We start from the raw sequence: 19,087 nt of genomic DNA, 5'->3' as shown, positions 1-19,087 counted from the left end.
ATATAATTGTGTGTTAGTTTAAGCAGACTGTCTATTGTTATGACTTCGATGAAGATCAGATCAAATTTTAATGACATTTATGGAGAAATCCAGGTAATTCCAAAGGTTCACATATTTTTTCTTGCCACTGTATTAGTGCTGAACGATTAGTGCTTTTTGAAGTCGGTTCCGTCCCAAAAATAAATCATGTTTTCAATTTCAGCTTCGATTGTTTTTTAAACAAATGCTGTAACAGAATAAAACAATTGATGGTAGAGACAGCCAATTACTAACACTTATTAGGCTCGAGCCATAATTTATTAATATTACTTTACTTAAATAACAATGTGGGTAGTCTATATCACATATTTGTTTTTAGTATTATGATGGCTTTATCATTTATTAATAAAACCCCAAATGATGGTAGTGACTGCCCATTACTGCATATCACTTAATAAACCATCTTTATTCACATTACTAAACTAAAATATTTCAGTTGTGTATATTATTTGATTACTTATTATTTTATTCAAAGTCATCTCATCTGTGCTCAGGCAGTAGCAGCCAGAAAGCCATCTATCTCTGTGCTCCCCAAGGAGTCATCCTTCACCACTCCCATCCCCAGGTGCTCTCATTTGTTGACTTCTGTAACCGTAAAAGCCTTGGTTTCATGCATGTTAACATTAGAAGCCTCCTCCCTAAGTTTGTTTTATTCACTGCTTTAGCATACACCGCCAACCCGGATGTCCTAGCCGTGTCTGAATCCTGGCTTAGGAAGGCCACCCAAAAATCCACATTCTTCCATCCACAACATTAACCAACAAGATAGAACTGACAAAGGGGGTGTAGTTGCAATCTACTGCAGAGATAGCCTGCAGAGTTCTGTCATAGTATCCAGGTCTGTGCACAAACAATTCGAGCTTCTTCTGTTAAAAATCCATCTTTCCAGAAACAAGTCTCTCACCATTGATTCTTGTTATAGACCACCTCTCAGCCCCCAGCTGTGCCCTGGACACCATATGTGAATTGATTGGCCCCCCATCTATCTTCAGAGTTTGTACTGTTAGGTGACCTAAACTGGGATATGATTCACACCCCGGCCATCCTACAATCTAAACTAGATGCCCTCAGTCTCACACAAATGATCCTACCAGGTACAACCCTAAATCCGTAACCATGTGCACCCTCATAGATATCATCCTAACCAACTTACCCTCCAAATACACCTCTGCTGTCTTCAACCAGGATCTCAGCGATCACAGCCTCATTGCCTGCGTCCGTAATGGGTCCACAGTCAAACGACCACCCCTCATCACTGTCAAACGCTCCCTAAAACACTTCAGCGAGCAGGCCTTTCTAATCGACCTGGCCCGGGTATCATGGAAGGATATTGACCTCATCCCGTCAGTAGTGGATGCCTGGTTGCTTGTTTAAAGTGCTTTCCTCACCATCTTAAATAAGCATGCCCCACTCAATTAAAAAAAAAACTAAGAACAGATATTGCCCTTGGTTCACCCCAGACTTGACTGCCCTTGACCAGCACAAAAACATCCTGTGGTGTACTACATTAGCCTCGAATAGCCCCTGCGATATGCAACTTTTCAGGGAAGACAGCAACCAATATACACAGGCAGTTAGGAAAACTAAGACTAGCTTTTTCAAAACAGAAGTTTGCATCCTGTAGCACTAATTCCAAAAACTTATGGGACACTAAAGTCCATGGAGAATAAGAGCACCTCCTCCCAGCTGCCCACTGCACTGGGGCTAGGAAACACTGTCACCACCGATAAATCTACGACAATTGATAATTTCAATAAGCATTTTTCTACGACCCGCCATGCTTTCCACCTGCCTACCCCACCCCAGCCAACAGCTCTGCACCCCCTGCAGCAACTTGCCCAAGCTCCCCCCACTTCTCCACCCAAATCCAAACAGCTGATGTTCTGAAAAAGCTGCATCCCCACAAAATCAGCTGGGCTAGACAATCTGGACCCTCTCTTTCTAAAATTATCTGCCGAAAATGTTGCAACCCCTATTACTAGCCTGTTCAACCTCTTTCGTATCGTCTGAGATCCCCAAAGATTGGAAAGCTGCCGCGGTCATCCCCCTCTTCAAAGGGGGAGACATTCTAGACCTATATCCATCCTGCCCTTCTAAAATCTTCAAAAGCCAAGTTAAAACAGATCACAGACCATTTTGAATCCTACCATACCTTCTCCACTATGCAATCTCATTTCCGAGCTGGTCATGGGTGCACCTCAGCCACACTCAAAGTCCTAAACGATATCATAACCTCCATTGATAAAAGACAATACTGTGCAGCCGTATTCGTCGACCTGGCCAATGACTGCCTCGCCTAGTTCACCAACTACTTCTCCGATAGAGTTCATGTGTTTTTTTTTGGTCATCTAAAATAACCCTAATTTATAAGGCAGTTCTTATTTGATTAATGGTGGTCGGACCCATCTATGTGAATCTAGCCACAATATTGGACTTTGCGGTTAGCCTTCAAAATAAAAGTATGTCATTGACAGTGATGCAAATTAATACAAATAGTAGAATTATGCCATAATTAAATAGATCATGCTAGTCGAGGTTGGAATGTGATATAAATTCAACAAAAGAAAGTGTTAATTTGACAAATTTGTGGAAATCACACCGGACGTAATTGACTTTTGAATAGCATTGGGGCACACTTATTTCACTGTACAGCCTTACCCCATGTCATTGATCCACAGGTATCAGTCTACTCAATGACACCCAGAGAACATTAGCGTCATAGCTCTTATTGCGGGACTTTGAAACAACTGTGAATTGAGCCACATTTATTGTCAACCTATGTGTATTGAACACTATTCCAAAGGATAAATACTGCGTGGATGTTTTAGAGTCTGATAACTCTGAGGACGTTGGGAAAAAATATCTTGGGTATTGAGTAGACTGATACCCCATTTCATTGATCCCCAATCCTTAGGTAAAGCTGTACAGTGCAATATGAATGTCAATACACACAATAGGCTGACTGGGGAGGTGATTTCACCGAGTATACTGATACCCCATTTCGTTGCCTCACATTCCAACCTTGTTTAACACTTTCTAAATATGGCATGATTCCACCAATTGTAACCCTCTGCATCACTTTCAAATAGGTACTTTTATTTTGAAGGAAAACCGCAAATTCCACTACTGCGCCTAATCCTTATTGTGGCTAGCTTCACAACAAATAACCAGGTCCGGTCGAGCTTCACTAGCCAGATGAAGCTAGCTGGCTGCTTATAACATTAGCTTTGGGCAACAGGGTTAAATAGCTTGCTAGCTATTTATGTTCATGAACTGAAGTTCAATAAGTGAACAACAAGTGGCTACCTAGCTAATACTTACAAGGATTCCTAAATCATTGCTAAAAATAATTAAAATGACCAGTTTCTACTGGTCATTGTTTTCAGGCTAGCTATGTACCAAGCTAAAGCTAGCTAGCTAGCTACCCCAGAAGTTGCGGTCGAACAAATAATGTTTTATTACCAACGCGTTATTGTAAACACATCGTTGGCTTGTTCACAGACTTTTTTTGTACAGCTTTGACAGTGCTACAGATAGTAGTGGTGGCGCTTGGCTTGCACGTGCAAATTCAGAACACACAACATTCTATAATAGAACTGTGTTATTTGAAGTGCATCTTTTTTGACACGCAAAGACCCAAACGGCGTTCCATAGTACAGTTGAAGTCGGAAGGTTACACCTTAGCCAAATACATTTAAACTCAGTTTTTCACAATTCCTGACATTTAATCCTAGTAAAAATTCCCTGTTTTAGGTCAGTTAGGATCATCACTTTATTATAAGAATATGAAAGTCAAAATAATAGAAGAGAGAATGATTTATTTCAGCGTTTATTTCTTTCATCACATTCCCAGTGGTTCAGAAGTTTACATGCACTCAATTAGTATTTGGTAGCCTTGCCTTTAAATTGTTTAACCTCTCTGGGGTAGGGGGCAGTATTTTGACATCTGGATGAAAAGCGTGCCCAAAGTTAACTGCCTGTTACTCAGGCCCAGAAGCTAGGATATGCATATAACTCGTAGATTTGGATAGAAAAGACGAAAGTTTCTAAAACTGTTAAAATAATGTCTGAGTATAACAGGCGAAACCCCGAGGACAAACCATCCACCCCCCCCCCCCCCCCCCCCCCCCAAAAAAAAAAAAATGTTCTGTCATGTTTATTAGAATTATAATGCAATCCCAGATTGCAGTTCCTAGGGCTTCCACTAGACGTCAACAGTCTTTAGAAAGAGTTTCAGGCTTGTTTTTGGAAAAATGACCTAGAATTTGTAGTTTTTCTAAGTGGTTCCCATTTTGGCTGTAGTGTTTTCATGCGCGTGGATGAGAGCGCGTTCTTTGTTGTTCATCTCCAGTAAAGACAATAACGATTCTCCGTCTTAAATTTGATCGTTTATTTACATATTAGGGTACCTGAGGTTTGATTATAAACGTTGTTTTACTTGTTTGGAGAAGTTTATTGGTAACGTTTGGGATTCATTTTGTATGCGTTTTGAAGGAGGGAAACCGGTCGATTATTGAATGAAGCACGCCAGCTAAACTGAGTTTTTGGGGATATAAAGATGGACTTTATCGAACAAAAAAGGGCCATTTGTGATGTAGCTGGGACCTTTTGGAGTGCCAAAAGAAAAAGATCTTCAAAAAGGTAAGGCATTTATTATATCACCATTTCTTACTTTCGTGGCGCACCTGCCTGGTTGAAAAATGTTTCATGCTTCTGTATGCGGAGCGCTGTCCTCAAATATATCTCATGGTGTGCTTTCGCCATAAAGCCTTTTCGAAATCTGACACAGCGGCTGGATTAACCTGTTGGGGCTAGGGGGCAGTATTTTCACGGCTGGATAAAAAAAAAAAACTTACCCGATTTAATCTGGTTACTAATCCTACCCAGTAACTAGAATATGCATATACTTATTATATATGGATAGAAAACACTCTAAAGTTTCTAAAACTGTTTGAATGGTGTCTGTGAGTATAACAGAACTCATTTGGCAGGCAAAACCCTGAGACATTTTCTGACAGGAAGTGGATACCTGATGTGTTGTATTACCTTTAAACCTATCCCATTGAAAAACACAGGGGCTGAGGAATATTTTGGCACTTCCTATTGCTTCCACTAGATGTCACCAGCCTTTACAAAGTGTTTTGAGTCTTCTGGAGGGAGATCTGACCGAACAAGAGCCATGGAACGATGATGTCCCATTAGACACCTGGCGCGTGAGTTCATGTTGGGTACCCTCGTTCCAATACGTTATAAAAGAGTATGCATTCGTCCACCTTGAATATTATTCATGTTCTGGTTAAAAAAGGCCCTAATGATTTATGCTATACAACGTTTGCCATGTTTGAACGAACGTAAATATATTTTTTCCCCTCGTTCATGACGAGAAGTCCGGCTGGCTTAGATCATGTGCTAACAAGACGGAGATTTTTGGACATAAATGATGAGCTTTTTTGAACAAAACTACATTCGTTATGGACCTGTGATACCTGGAAGTGACATCTGATGAAGAGAATCAAAGGTAATGGATTATTTACATAGTATTTTCGATTTTAGATCTCCCCAACATGACGTCTAGTCTGTATCGCGACGCGTATTTTTCTGGGCGCAGTGCTCAGATTATTGCAAAGTGTGATTTCCCAGTAAGGTTATTTTTAAATCTGGCAAGTTGATTGCGTTCAAGAGATGTAAATCTATAATTCTTTAAATGACAATATAATATTTTACCAATGTTTTCTAATTTTAATTATTTAATTTGTGACGCTGACTTGACTGCCGGTTATTGGAGGGAAACGATTTCCTCAACATCAATGCCATAGTAAAACGCTGTTTTTGGATATAAATATGAACTTGATAGAACTAAAAATGCATGCATTGTCTAACATAATGTCCTAGGAGTGTCATCTGATGGAGATTGTAAAAGGTTAGTGCATCATTTTAGCTGGTTTTATGGTTTTGGTGACCCTGTCTTTGACTTGACAAAACATTACACACAACTCTTGTAAATGTACTGTCCTAACATACTCTAAATTTATGCTTTCGCCGTAAAACCTTTTTGAAATCGTAAAACGTGGTTAGATTAAGGAGATGTTTATCTTTCAAAGGGTGTAAAATAGTTGTATGTTTGAAAAATTTGAATTTTGACATTTATTTGGATTCAAATTTGCCGCTCTTGAAATGCACCTGCTGTTTATGGAGTGCACCACGGGTGGCACGCTAGCGTCCCACCTAGCCCATAGAGGTTAACAAGGTAACCTTTATTTTGATGTATGACACTTGTATTTTCATGAATGTTAATATTTCTATTTCTGTAATTTGAATTTCGCGCTCTGCAATTTCACAGGAAGTTGTCGAGATGGGACGCTACCGTCCCACCTGCCCGTAAGAAGTTAACTTTGGTCAAACGTTTCATTTAGCCTTCCACAAGCTTCCCACAATAAGTTGGGTGAATTTTGGCCCATTCCTCCTGACAGAGCTGGTGTAACAGTCAGGTTTGTAGGCCTCCTTGCCCACACATGCTTTTTCACTTCTGCCCACAAATTTTCTATAGGATTGAGGTCAGGGTTTTGTGATGGCCACTCCAATACCTTGACTTTGTTGTCCTTAAGCCATTTTGCCTGAACTTTGGAAGTATGCTTGGGGTCATTGTTCATTTGGAACCAAGCTTTAAATTCCTGACTGGTGTCTTGTGATGTTGCTTCAATATATTCACATCATTTTCTTCCTCATGATGCCATCTATTTTGTGATGTGCACCAGTCCCTCCTGCAGTAAAGCATCCCAACAACATGATGCTGCCACCTCGTGCTTCACTGTTGGGATGGTGTTCTTTGGCTTGCAAGCATCCCCCTTTTTCCTCCAAACATAATGATGGTCATTATGGCCAAACAGTTCTATTTTTGTTTCATCAGACCAGAGGATATTTCTCCAAGAAGTATGATCTTTGTCCCGTGTGCAGTTACAAACCGTAGTCTGGCTTTTTTAATGGCGGTTTTGGAGCAGTGGCTTCTTCCATGCTGAATGGCCTTTCAGGTTATGTCGATATAGGACTCGTTTTACTGTGGATATAGATACTTTTGTACCTGTTTCCTCCAGCATCTTCACAAGGTCCTTGCTGTTGTTCTGGGATTGATTTGCACTTTTGTGCGGATGTTTTTCAGTGGAACGGACTAGGAGACTAGTCAGGATCGAGGGAAAGATTAACGGAGTTAAGCACAAAAGAGATCCTTGATGAAAACCTGCTCCAAAGCGCTCAGGACCTCAGTCTGGGTGGGAATATGACCTCCCAGGCCCACCCTTGCCCAGTCATTGGAAATCCATAGATTAGGGCCTAATAAACTGATTTCAATTGACCGATTTCCTTATATGAACTGTAACTCAGTAAAATCTTCAAAATTGTTGCGTTTATGTTTTTGTTCAGTACAAGTATATGTTTTCAAAATACATACTGCCCCCTGCTCTTGTGACATGCTGATGAAGCCTGCCTTCTGCTGCCGTTTGATCCCACGTTCAAAACAACTGGGACTTTAGTGCATTCAAGACAACTGGGAAAAATCAATTTGAACGGTCATCCAACACGGAATTCCAACTCAAGCCTCTTTCTAGAGCTCCGACATTCGATGTAAAGATCACTGACGTCATGTTTTGACTTCGTATTTTTCCGAGTTCCCAATTGTCTTGAAAGCACCACAAGATGCTGCAGAAGCAGCTCTTACGCTGTATGATAGATTTTCCACTCAAAGGCTTTGTATCTATCTGTATGCATGTGATAAATAAGATACATAACAAATATAGCCTACTGTCCACACGCGCCAAATTAATTCCACTAAATTATGCAAATTAACCTATAGACCGATAAGCACAACCAGTCAAATGTATTTCCTTCAATGAATAGGCTAAAAAGCATTATTTCGCAATGGGATTTTTTTCCCCTTCTCCCGGACAATTAGCAGGTGGCAATATTATTTAGCGGCTTTTCTAAAAAATAAAAATATCTGACAAAAGCCAGCTATTATCGGCTAGGAAACCTTCAGGTGGCACAGGGTTGGGTGTATTATTTGGGCTACTGAATACAGCATAACTGATACATACAGCCCAACTGTTAATAATTGGTAACACTGCTTTTTGTTCATGATCATGTAATCCAGAATATATGTATTCTGTTACCAACCACTGGTGTTTGCGCACGCATGCACTTGGGCGGCACATTACTCCTCAGTGTAGACTCCCAGTTCTGCATAATATGACCACCTGACTTTAAATTAATGGGTTTCACATGTTGTATTTCTTTAAAATTCTGTATAGACTAATTAACATATTATATTACATATCTAATTTGCACAAAGTCATAAAGTTTACTTTCATAAATTGTTCCAATTGTTACAATTCAGTTTTGCATAAAGAATTTAATATTGGTTAATAATATGACCATCGTACCTTAAATTGGGCTTAATTTAACAGTAATTATTTTGTATAATATTGCAAATTCATGTCATTTAAAAAAATGGTGTTCATCAGCCCGGACTGTCATAACAAAATGGCCACCCTATCTTCAGATATTGGACAAAAGGTATTGAATTTGAGACTCAAGACAGGTGATTTGATGCTTTATTGTCGACAAGAGATTATCAATGACCTGTCCGCGACCTTTGAGCTTTTCCGATCAATTGAAAACAAAACATCTCAGCAATAGTAAGTCCTATCCTCATGAAATAAATTGTTCCGTGTTCCTGAAAAGCAGCTCTACAACATGAAATACTTAGTATAACACCAGAACCAAAGTAGAATTTACCCCTAACACCCTAATTATGGCTAAAGTTGCAAGCATAGGTAACGTTATTGTTATGTTTGTTCCTTATATAATGACAAACCGGGGCGTAGGTTTAACTACTTTTAATGAACATATACTTCAGCTAGAAAACTCCATGTTTAGCCATGCAAGGCGTTCTTCAACCCTCCGCTTCCCGCATAGCCTGCTGGGTAACGTAGTCTAAATGTTATTAACACATAATCTTTCCTTTAAAAGAAAAAACTACTTTTCTATGTAACTACACGTCACATCACATTTGTTTACTCAACCTGCAATTCAATTCACATTCAGTCCAGATGCCCCTTTTTGTATTTTTTAGCAATTCTCAATAAGCCTTTCAGGTGCTCTGACAGTCCTTTTTGGTCGTTCTGCTGAAGTGCTTCCTGAAACAGTTGGACAGCGTTCATTGTCAGTCAGGGTGTTCTGACTGAATTGTCCATTTCTAAAGACATTTGACGCTTCAGCAGTATCCTCCAGATGATCCTCAGTCCCTTGAGTGAATGGCTGAAGCCGTGGATCACAACTGAGACGAACAGAGTGGATCTATGCTCCGTTTGGATCTCATAGGATCTTCTCTCTGCACACACCCTTGCTGCATCCAGGTTCCTGTAGTGATGTCTGAGTCGTACATGATCTCCAGGTTTCAGTTCAGGTAAGTGTCTTTCACTTTTGTTGTGTCGCTGTTTTTGTTTGTCTTTCTGTTTTTCCTTTGCGAGCACCTCTGGGTGTTAGCAAGTCCTCATGGATGGGTAGGTTGGTTCTGATGCGACGTCACAACATTTGTACAGGTGAAAGTCCGTTCTGCAGCGGTGCGCTGCGGTAGATCAGATTTTTTAGGAAATCCTCCTTTCCATCGTGTGCCCTTTTCATCAGACCTTTGACAATTTTGACTGAACTCTCTGCTAAGCCATTGGACCTTGGGTAGTTGGGGCTGGAGGTGTTGTGTCGGAATCCCCAGTCGTTAGCGAACGATCGGAATTCGGAACTTGAAAACTGCTGGCCATTGTCCGAGTACAGTTCAGACGCAACCCCATGTCTTGCAAAGACTGATTTCAGGTAGGTGATTACAGCTTTGCTGGAGGTAGTTGGCAGTGTTGCTACTTCAGGGTAGTTTGAGTAGTAGTCGGTACCAACAACGTGACTTTTGCCATTGCAGTCAAAAAGGTAAACTCCAACTTTGTAGTAGGGTCTGTTGGGTACTGGATGAGGCATTAGCGTCTCTGCTTGCTGCTTTGGCCTGTAGGTCAAACATTGTTCACATGAAGCAGTGGCCTGGCTGATTTCCTGGTTCATTCTTGGCCAGTACATTACTTCTCGTGCTCGTCGTTTGCATTTTTCCTCACCCAAGTGGCCCTCGTGTATTTTCTGTAGCATTTCTTCGCGTAGTGTCATGGGAATGACAATCTTGTTGCCTTTGAACACTATGTCATCTACAACGGTGAGCTCTGCTCTGTACATCCAGTAATCCTGTATTCTCCTTGGACAGTTGTTTTTCCTGTGCGGGCCATCCTATCAGTGTTGTTTCTTTCAACTCTGTCATTGTTTGGTCAGCTGCGGTCTCTCTTTTGATCTGCTCCATTCTCTCAGAAGACACAGGAAGCGATGCTACGATCATGTCGACGTAGGCCTGAATCTCAGTGTTTTTCTGTGTGTCGATGCTCTCCTTGTCGACTGCTCAAGAAAGAGTGTCGGCGGCGAACATGAACTTTCCCGGGGTATAGATCATCTTCACATCATACTTTTGCAGTCTGAACAACATTCTCTGGATTCTCATTGGACAATCATTCAGTGGCTTAGACATGATTGACACCAATGGTTTGTGGTCGGTTTCTACTTCGAAGTCTCGTCCGTAGACGTATTGGTGAAACCTTTCGCATGTGTATGTGCTCGCCAGTAGTTCCTTCTCTATTTGTGCATACCTTGTCTCTGCGCCTGTCAAGGCTCTCAACGCATAAGCGACGGGTTGCCATGTGTTGTCATGCTGTTGCAGAAGAACTGCTCCCAGGCCAAACTGACGCTTCTGCAGAAGTCCTTGTGCTTTTCTCTGGATCATAGAACCTGAGCACTGGCTCTTCTGTGATTGTCTTCTTTAGGTTTTTGAAGCAGTTTTCCTGTTCATGGGACCATTCCATTAATTTTTCTGTTCCAGAAGACATCTGAGTGGAGCGGACTGTGCTGACAGTTGAGGTATGAACTTTGCAAGGTAGGTGATCATGCCCATGAAGCGTCTCACATCGTCCTTGTTCTTCGAGCGCTCCATGTTGTTGATGGCTGATGTTTTCCTCGGGTCTGGTTTGACCCCGTCCTCTGAAAGTACATCTCCCACGAAGGTAAGTGTTTTCACACCAAACTCGCATTTGTCCTTGTTTAGTTTTAGGTTCACTTTCCGTGTCAGGTCCAGCACTTGTCTCACTCTCGCATCGTGTTCTTCTTTTGTGGACCCCCAGACGATGTCATCCATCATAGTCTCCACTCCTGGAATGTGCTCGAAGATCATGTGGATTGTCTTGTGGTAGACATCTGGCGCTGAGAGAATGCCATATGGTAGACGAAGAAATCTGTACCTGCCTTCAGGTGTGTTGAATGTGCATAGCCTTGAGCTTGCATCATCTAGCTTCATTTGCCAGAATCCTGATGAGGCATCAAGCTTACTGAACCACTTTGCTCCAGCAAACTGTGACATTATCTCTTCTCTGGTTGGCAACTTGAAATGCTCTCTCTTGATTGCTTTGTTGAGATCTCTCGGGTCTAGACATATCCTGAGATCGCCGTTCTTTTTCACCACAATAACCAGTGAGCTTACCCAGTCTGTAGGTTCATCCATTTTTGTGATGACGTCCATCTTTTCCATGCGTCTGAGTTCCTCTTTGAGCTTTTTCCTCAGCGCAAATGGAACTTTTTGGCATGCATGCACAACTGGAGTAATTTTGTCATCAGTACATATTTTGTGTTCTCCTGGTAAACATCCAAGACCCTCAAACACATCCTCATACTCAGCCAGTACTAATTCTTGGTCATTTTCAGTCTGTGATGTCACTACATACACTCTTTTCAACAAATTGAGCTTTTCACATGCATTGATTCCTAGAATAGGCTGTACACTCTTTTCCACAATCAGCAGCTGTGCTCTGAACTGTTTTCCTTTGTGCTGTAAAGTTACTATGCAGCTACCTTTGACTGGTACGTTCTCCCCAGTATAACCACTAGTAACCTTAATTTTCCCGGGTGTATTTTGCTCTTCACCGTCAGTGTTTTGTAGTCATCCAGCAACAACAGGTTTACCTGTGCTGCAGTATCAAGCTTGAATGGTATTATAGTTTCTTTCACAGTCAATGGCACAATCCATTCAGCATTTACTGCATTGCATATTTCCACAGAATCAACAAAGAATTCTTCCATCTCCTCAACTGTGTGAACCTTTCTTTGTAGCCTCAGCTTTGTAGCATTTTGAGAAATTATGATTTTTTTTCCCACAGTTGTTACATGATTTGCCATATGCAGGGCATTGTTTTGGCTTGTGGATAAATCCACATTTTCCACATGTAGTGTTTTGATTTCTCTCTTTTGCTTGTTTTTGTTTTGTAAGGCGTTGTGTGTGGTACTCCTCTCTTTTTATTGCATACACTGACATCTCATCCCTGCACAGCTCTTTAGCTTGTGCTCTGGTGGTTTCAGCTGCTCGACACATTCACTGCTTTATCCAAAGTTAAATCTTGCTCACGCAGCAATCTCTCCTTGAGTCCATTATCAAGTATGCCACAGACTATCCTGTCTTTCACTAGTGAGACTTTCAGATTTTCAAATTCACACGTTTTGCTCAGTGTGTTCACCTCAGTCAAATACTGGTCAAAACTGACTGTTTCTGATCATGAGAGAAAAACGTGTATCTCTCAAACGTGACGTTCTGGCTTGGTACAAAGTACTCCTCAAATTTAGCCATTAGCACGGTCAATGTCAAGTTTGCCTCGTCTTGCTGAAAGCTATTGTAAATGTCCAATGCATCCTCTCCAATAATATGCAGAAAAATGGAAGCTTTCAATTTGTCATCATCTCCCCCTGCACCACTGGCTGCTAGGTAGATATTGAATCTCTGCTTGAAACGTTTCCAATTGTCAGCTAGATTGGCTGTTAACTGCATAGGAGTAGGAGGACTAAGCCTATCCATGACGAGAGAACAGGAACAGTGTCAATTTCTCTTACTTCAGTATGTTGCTAATCAACTTGCTCGTCAACAGATTCCAATGCAGCCTCGCTCTCGCTTGTTGCCCTCGCTCTTGCAAGCTAGCATCTTCGACTACTCACGTCACTTGACTCGTGGTAGAATGTTCAATTTTCGTCGCGGAAATGTGCAGAGTTACTCCTTTCTTTTCTCTCTCGTCATAGCGACTACCAATCTGACACCATGTTATGTTTGTTCCTTATATAATGACAAACCGGGGCGTAGGTTTAACTACTTTTAATGAACATATACTTCAGCTAGAAAACTCCATGTTTAGCCATGCAAGGCGTTCTTCAACCCTCCGCTTCCCGCATAGCCTGCTGGGTAACGTAGTCTAAATTTTATTAACACATAACAGTTATTGGTAAATCTAATTGCTGAAATTTAGCTAACAAATTTAGTTGATTCGCATAGGGAACTAGCGTTAGATGGGCATGCTCTCAGATAGCTCTGTAAATGTAGGGTTTTAGCTGGATGTCAGAATAGTTTGCGATGTTAGCGTTAACGTTACCTGATTAATAATTGAACTGGCATAACGATGTTTAGCTACTGTAACGTTATGGAATCGATTACATGAAAATATGATGAGTTTATAGATTCAACTGTATCATCTACTTGTTCAATGTGGATGGTCAGATCAGCTAGTTGATAGTCATAAGAATCCGACTAGACGTTAATTACTTCTCTAGTCGGATTTTGATGGCTAGTTAGCTTAACGTTCATGGGGGAGGACCCAACCATTACACGCGGGTCAGTTAACTAGCTAACGTTAACTGGTGTGATGAACCAGCGACTGTACAGCTAACGTTGGCTAGCTAACAAAACGGGGCCAACTGAATTTGATTAAATTAGATTGACGCCCCCTATCAACTCAGCAAAACACAACTGGATAGTTGCACATTGAACATAGAGTCTAGCCATGTTCCCCTGCACGATAGCTGGCTACTAAAAAGGGCGAAGATATAACGTTTGCTAGCTAGCTAACTTGCGTGTTTGCCATTTGATTGAGATGAAAACATCGTCTAAACTTAATTACAAGACAAGAAACACTTACCTGGATGAAATATCCCTTAACCGAAACGTTTAAAATATAATATAAAAAAATACAATATATATAAGTCCTAATGGAGTAGTAAATATTTTTTTGCCGGCATTCGGTGGCCCCAATATTATATTGTTGACAGTGTGGTCCACACACGACGTTTTCCTACGGTACTCGATGATGGCGGGAATGTGAAAATGTACAGCGGAAATGATATAGAGGAACCTAAGAGAATGATAGAGGCCTCTACTGGCCAAAAAGGTCATATTAGCATGAGCGTCGCCATTGCTGGCTTCTTCTACTTTGAGGAATTATGGTAGACTACAGCCTGCTGGTGTATTGCCGCCACCTACTGTAAATGGTAGTGAAACAAAAATATTCCATCGCGGAAAAGGGGGGAATCCTGACATTATACAAAATCCAACATTTTTATTAAAAACCCATTCTACTCCTTCAGTCACAATTCAAATAACTTCCCTACACAGGCATTGTAATGCCTCTGCTGTAAAATCCCAATGTCCCAAAAAACCCTCAGCCGCACTCACAACGATGCCTACTTCCTCAGCTTTTCCACCTTCTTTACATGCAACATTTCAGATTCCCTCTGTTGACCAAGGAATCATCTCTGGTGTCTCTACTCCTACTATCATTAGTTCTTCAACATCACTCCTTTCTTCCGCTCTTCTCAATGCCTCCGGATAGGAGACATGCTGGACAGCCCTTATTCTTGCCACCTCTGTCTCCTTCACCTTAACAGGACACTTCAGAAATTTGGCCGCATGTTCACTACCACAATTGCAGAATTTAGGCTCAGCTGGCATACGATACTCCTTCCTTCTACATACACTTGACACATGGCCATATAATTTGCATTTATTGACACAAAGAAAACGTATCATTATTCTCACCAATGCCAACTTACCCAATGCATCCACGATTTTTATAGAGACTTCAAACGGATCTCTCAGGTAACATTGATCCAAAACCCTTACTTGGCTTGGATTCCACTACCACTTTTCTTCTCTTATATCCTTTTGTATTTGCCATTGTAATCGAATAATTTTTTCCTCTCATCTCCACTAGACACGCCATCTGATTCAAACAAAACATCCGCTTCCTCCATTTCCCAACCTTGACCTTCAGGTACAGCTACCTCAGCCAAGTCCCCATTGCAGGCATCCACCATTTTAATGTAGTCAACTGGGTGGGACTTCCAACTTCATTGGCTGATCCCTCCTGGTGACCCTGTTGGAGTCATGTCCAGGAAGGATCAGCCAAATGTGAAGAAGAAAATGGACTACTTCAAAATGGAGATTGCCTCAATGGTGCTGCCCATGCTGTCGCAGACGCAAAACAGAGATACTTTTGAGCAGATGGGAATCTCAATGGGTCGTGCGGTGCATTCTGGAAAACTCAGACAAGGAGATCTCTTCTTCAAGGAATGGGAGTCAATTGGATGCTAGCACAAAAAGCCAACATGAGCATGAATTATGTAAACAAGAAGCTCAACATTACAAATCTTTTCCAGGATTTGAGATAATTAACTTTGAAATCGTAAAATTACATACTTTTCTCAACTCATTCCCTGACTTTTAGACGGGATTGCGTGACGATTAGTTTAGCGACCGCTTGGTGCAGCACGACAACATGAATGCAATTGGTCGACAGTCTGCTGGGCAGGGGGCGTTATATGATTCTCTATTAATTTCCAGCTGTGATTCTTATCTCCTCCTTTTCTAATATATCTGGCTATAATGGCACATATACAAAATTGAGTCCTCTATCTATCGTTATAACAAGAACACCTATCACAAGACCCTTTGCAAACACAAGCTCAGTGAAATCAGCATATTTTAGCTGCATTAAGTGCAAAAAGCTTAAAAATAAAAGTAGTTTGTTTACTTGAACACAAACACATTTTTTAGTAAATGTTGGCTGAGCATCTGGCAGCATTAAGGTCACATGAACATTCCACATGGCCCCCTGATTTTTAAAAACTTGGTTACAGGATTTTTTTTCTGATTTAAAATCACAAAAATATAGTTTAAAGTTACTTAAACATACATTTATTTAAAAAAAAAACGATATATTATTATGCTGGGAACTTGCTGTGTGTGGCCCCCCTCTTCTTGTGTTCTTTGGCCAGTGAAGGCGGGTCTTTGCGTATTCTCATTGTGGTTGATGTCCGGCATTGATTTGTGAAGTTGACGCTCCTCCACACATCTGTCCTGGTTGACTCCCACTTATGGATCTGAAAAGACAGTATAGACAGGACTGACAAAAATGTTGCTTATGCTTACACAGCCTCATATCTTTGATGATTGTCCCATCACTCTCTTCCTCCCTCCATCTCCCCTCCCTGTCAGGGTGCTACTTTCATACTAAAAAACATTTTGATGGACGAAACCTGGCAGGCGTACATGCCAGACATATGAACGCTTCTCTCATGTGGCAATGATTCTTGTAAATATGATTTGTTTCAGAAGGAGGTGTACTACTTTATGGCGTTTTTTTCCTTTGATGCCATGTCTTTGAAGTGGCCTTATGTGTCATCCCAAACTTGTTGTTTCTTCTATTTGTCTCCAGGGGGAAATGGTGCTGCAGTTCTCGAAGGAACCCTCTGCATGTCGGCTGAAACATCTTGTACGCTACCTTCGCCTCTCTGATAATCCAAGGTAAATAAAGAGTGGTAACAACACTAAAATGAACGCCAGTGGGTATAGGTTTATGCATTATGATGCCGTTAAAATGCATTGTAAGACTAACCATAAGCACGTATAACGCCCTTATAATGTGTTAGTATTTTCTCACAATGATTTTGCCTAAATAACAACTATTTTCAGTCTGTTGAAAATGTGCAGAATGTAAATAAATATATGAGAAATTTGAAAGGGTCAGTTTCCTTTGTTCTCTTGTGTCTTTATGTCCACTGAGAGGAGCTGTGCTATGAATGTTGTTTAAGCCAAGAGGTCACAGTGTCAGAGACAAATATGCTAGGACTGGAAAAAAGTTAAACCGATGTGACAGAAACTATACAGCTCTACAGTATAAGTTGTAATTGCCGCTTTCATGGCATTCTCGCTGAGACGTTGTCACAGTGCTCCCTAAATGCTTATGGAAGTGTTTGTGTTACATTTCAGCAGACACGCGTAATATGAGGTTTAACATTGATGTTATCAACAAGCACATCAACGTTGATGTCACAAATTGGCCATGTTTTAGACTAGCTAAAAAGCGTGTTGCTCCCGCAATTTTTGTACTCTCCTTGACAGAACAAGCAACTACAGGCTCTTTCTGGGAATGTTTTTCTTAAGTTTTTCTCTTAATCCATTTACTTGATTTCTTGAGGCCAGGCATCAACAGAAAGCTTGATACAATGAAGCGCAATTGTGTCAAAGGTAAAAAAGCTAAACAATTGTATGTACTACTGATACGTATTCCAAAACAAAGCCCCACTCTCAGTTGTTCAGCAAAAGCTGTTTACCTCCTTGAAATGTTGAAGGAATAACTGATATATTCTCTTGTATTGGAAATTGAGATTTCAAACTTAATTTCCGAGTTATCGTGAAATGATCTGGGAGCAGTTTCTTGAAGTGCAATGTCATTATTGAATAGAAAAAAAGGTTTCCACTACCCCACTTGTGCATTTGCTTCAACAGTTTTTAGCCTACCATTTCCTCCATAGGTGCCATTAACAATACAAGGGATTTTAATTTTGTTTATTGTGAGATTCACACCATTTGTAAATAAATTGGATCCCTAGAGGATCTCTGCTAAAATGTGTGTAGTGTTTTCAAGTGCCAACTAAACAAATGTTCTATCCACCTATCTGAAACGCTCAATGTTATGTTATTCTGAGTGTGCATTAGGAAAACTAGCATGACATTTGTAGATATTGAAAATGGATAATGATCAAAAGCAGTTCTGTAAAAAAAAAAGAGTTTGATTGTAAAATAGTTATTCAAATGTTTCTAGTACAAGTAGGTTGCATTCTAGTTTCAAAGAGGCCATTAAACTTAACCATCAACCTCCAACCTCCAGGATTTTCCATGATATTGTTTTCCATATACATGTATACAAGAGCAAGGTTTGGTCCACAGGATGGTGGAATGATGCTTACGTAAAGTAGGTACCAATATAGTGGAAAATAATATATTTAAGCAATAAGGCACGGGGGGGGGGGGCAATATACCACGGCTAAGGGCTGTTCTTACGCACGACGCATCGCGGAGTACCTGGACACAGCCCTTAGCCGTGGTATATTGACCATATACCAGAAACCCCCGAGGTGCCTTAATTGCTATTATAAACTGGTGACCAATGTAATTAGAGCAGTAAAAATAAATGTTTTGTCATACCCGTGGTATACGGTCTGATATACCACGGCTGTCAGCCAATCAGCATTCAGAGCTCAAACCACCCAGTTTATAATAGAAAATAAACACCGCAAACCATGGCTGCATGTGCAATAGACGTTAACTCATTGATGGGATAAGTACAGTAGGTATGGAAAGGATTGTCTGGGTATGTGAGAACTGGACTACTGTATGCCACTCTCTACATGCGTTTTGATCTTGCACAGGCAACCTCTCATAGACTGAGTTATCTGTAATCTGTCTGTGCTGAGGTAAACAAGAGTACTGTCTGGATTGCTGTCCTTAAAACAATGGAGAGGGGTGAATCAAATCTGCAGTCAGCTCATGGATAAGGTAGAGAGAGAGTGTGTGTATGGAGATGGAGAGAGCAAGACATTTAAAGTGAGCAGCAGCATACTGTGGCAGCCTACAGGAAAACAGCAAAGGATAAAAAAAAAAGCAGCCTTGGAAAAATTGAACAGCCCTCATCAGATGCTAGGGTGTAGGAAAATAGGAAAAGAGAGGGAGTGGCAGGGAAGGAAGGAGAGGGGGTAGGTGGAGGGGGGAGGAGTGTACCAGAAGGCGGCAGTGTTGACTAGGGAAACGTTTTCCCAGATGAAGCAGGCA

At 41.0% G+C, this 19,087-nt stretch overlaps 1 protein-coding gene across 2 annotated transcripts in view; it reads right to left on the bottom strand.

Moving 5' to 3' along the window:
* Window positions 1–14,292, bottom strand: part of LOC106586134 (ubiquitin carboxyl-terminal hydrolase 37) — a 34,748-nt gene extending 20,456 nt beyond the window's left edge. For both annotated transcript variants that reach the window (XM_014173024.3, XM_082968873.1), the window contains exon 1: window positions 14,118–14,292. The gene's annotated coding sequence lies outside the window, so the exon portion shown is untranslated. The remainder of the gene's footprint in view (window positions 1–14,117) is intronic.
* Window positions 14,293–19,087: the final 4,795 nt, after the last annotated feature.

The sequence above is a fragment of the Salmo salar genome, chromosome 25, assembly GCF_965601325.2.
Source record: "Salmo salar chromosome 25, fSalSal1, whole genome shotgun sequence".
Classification (NCBI taxonomy): Eukaryota; Metazoa; Chordata; class Actinopteri; order Salmoniformes; family Salmonidae; genus Salmo; species Salmo salar.
This window is presented reverse-complemented; position numbering and strand designations above follow the sequence as displayed.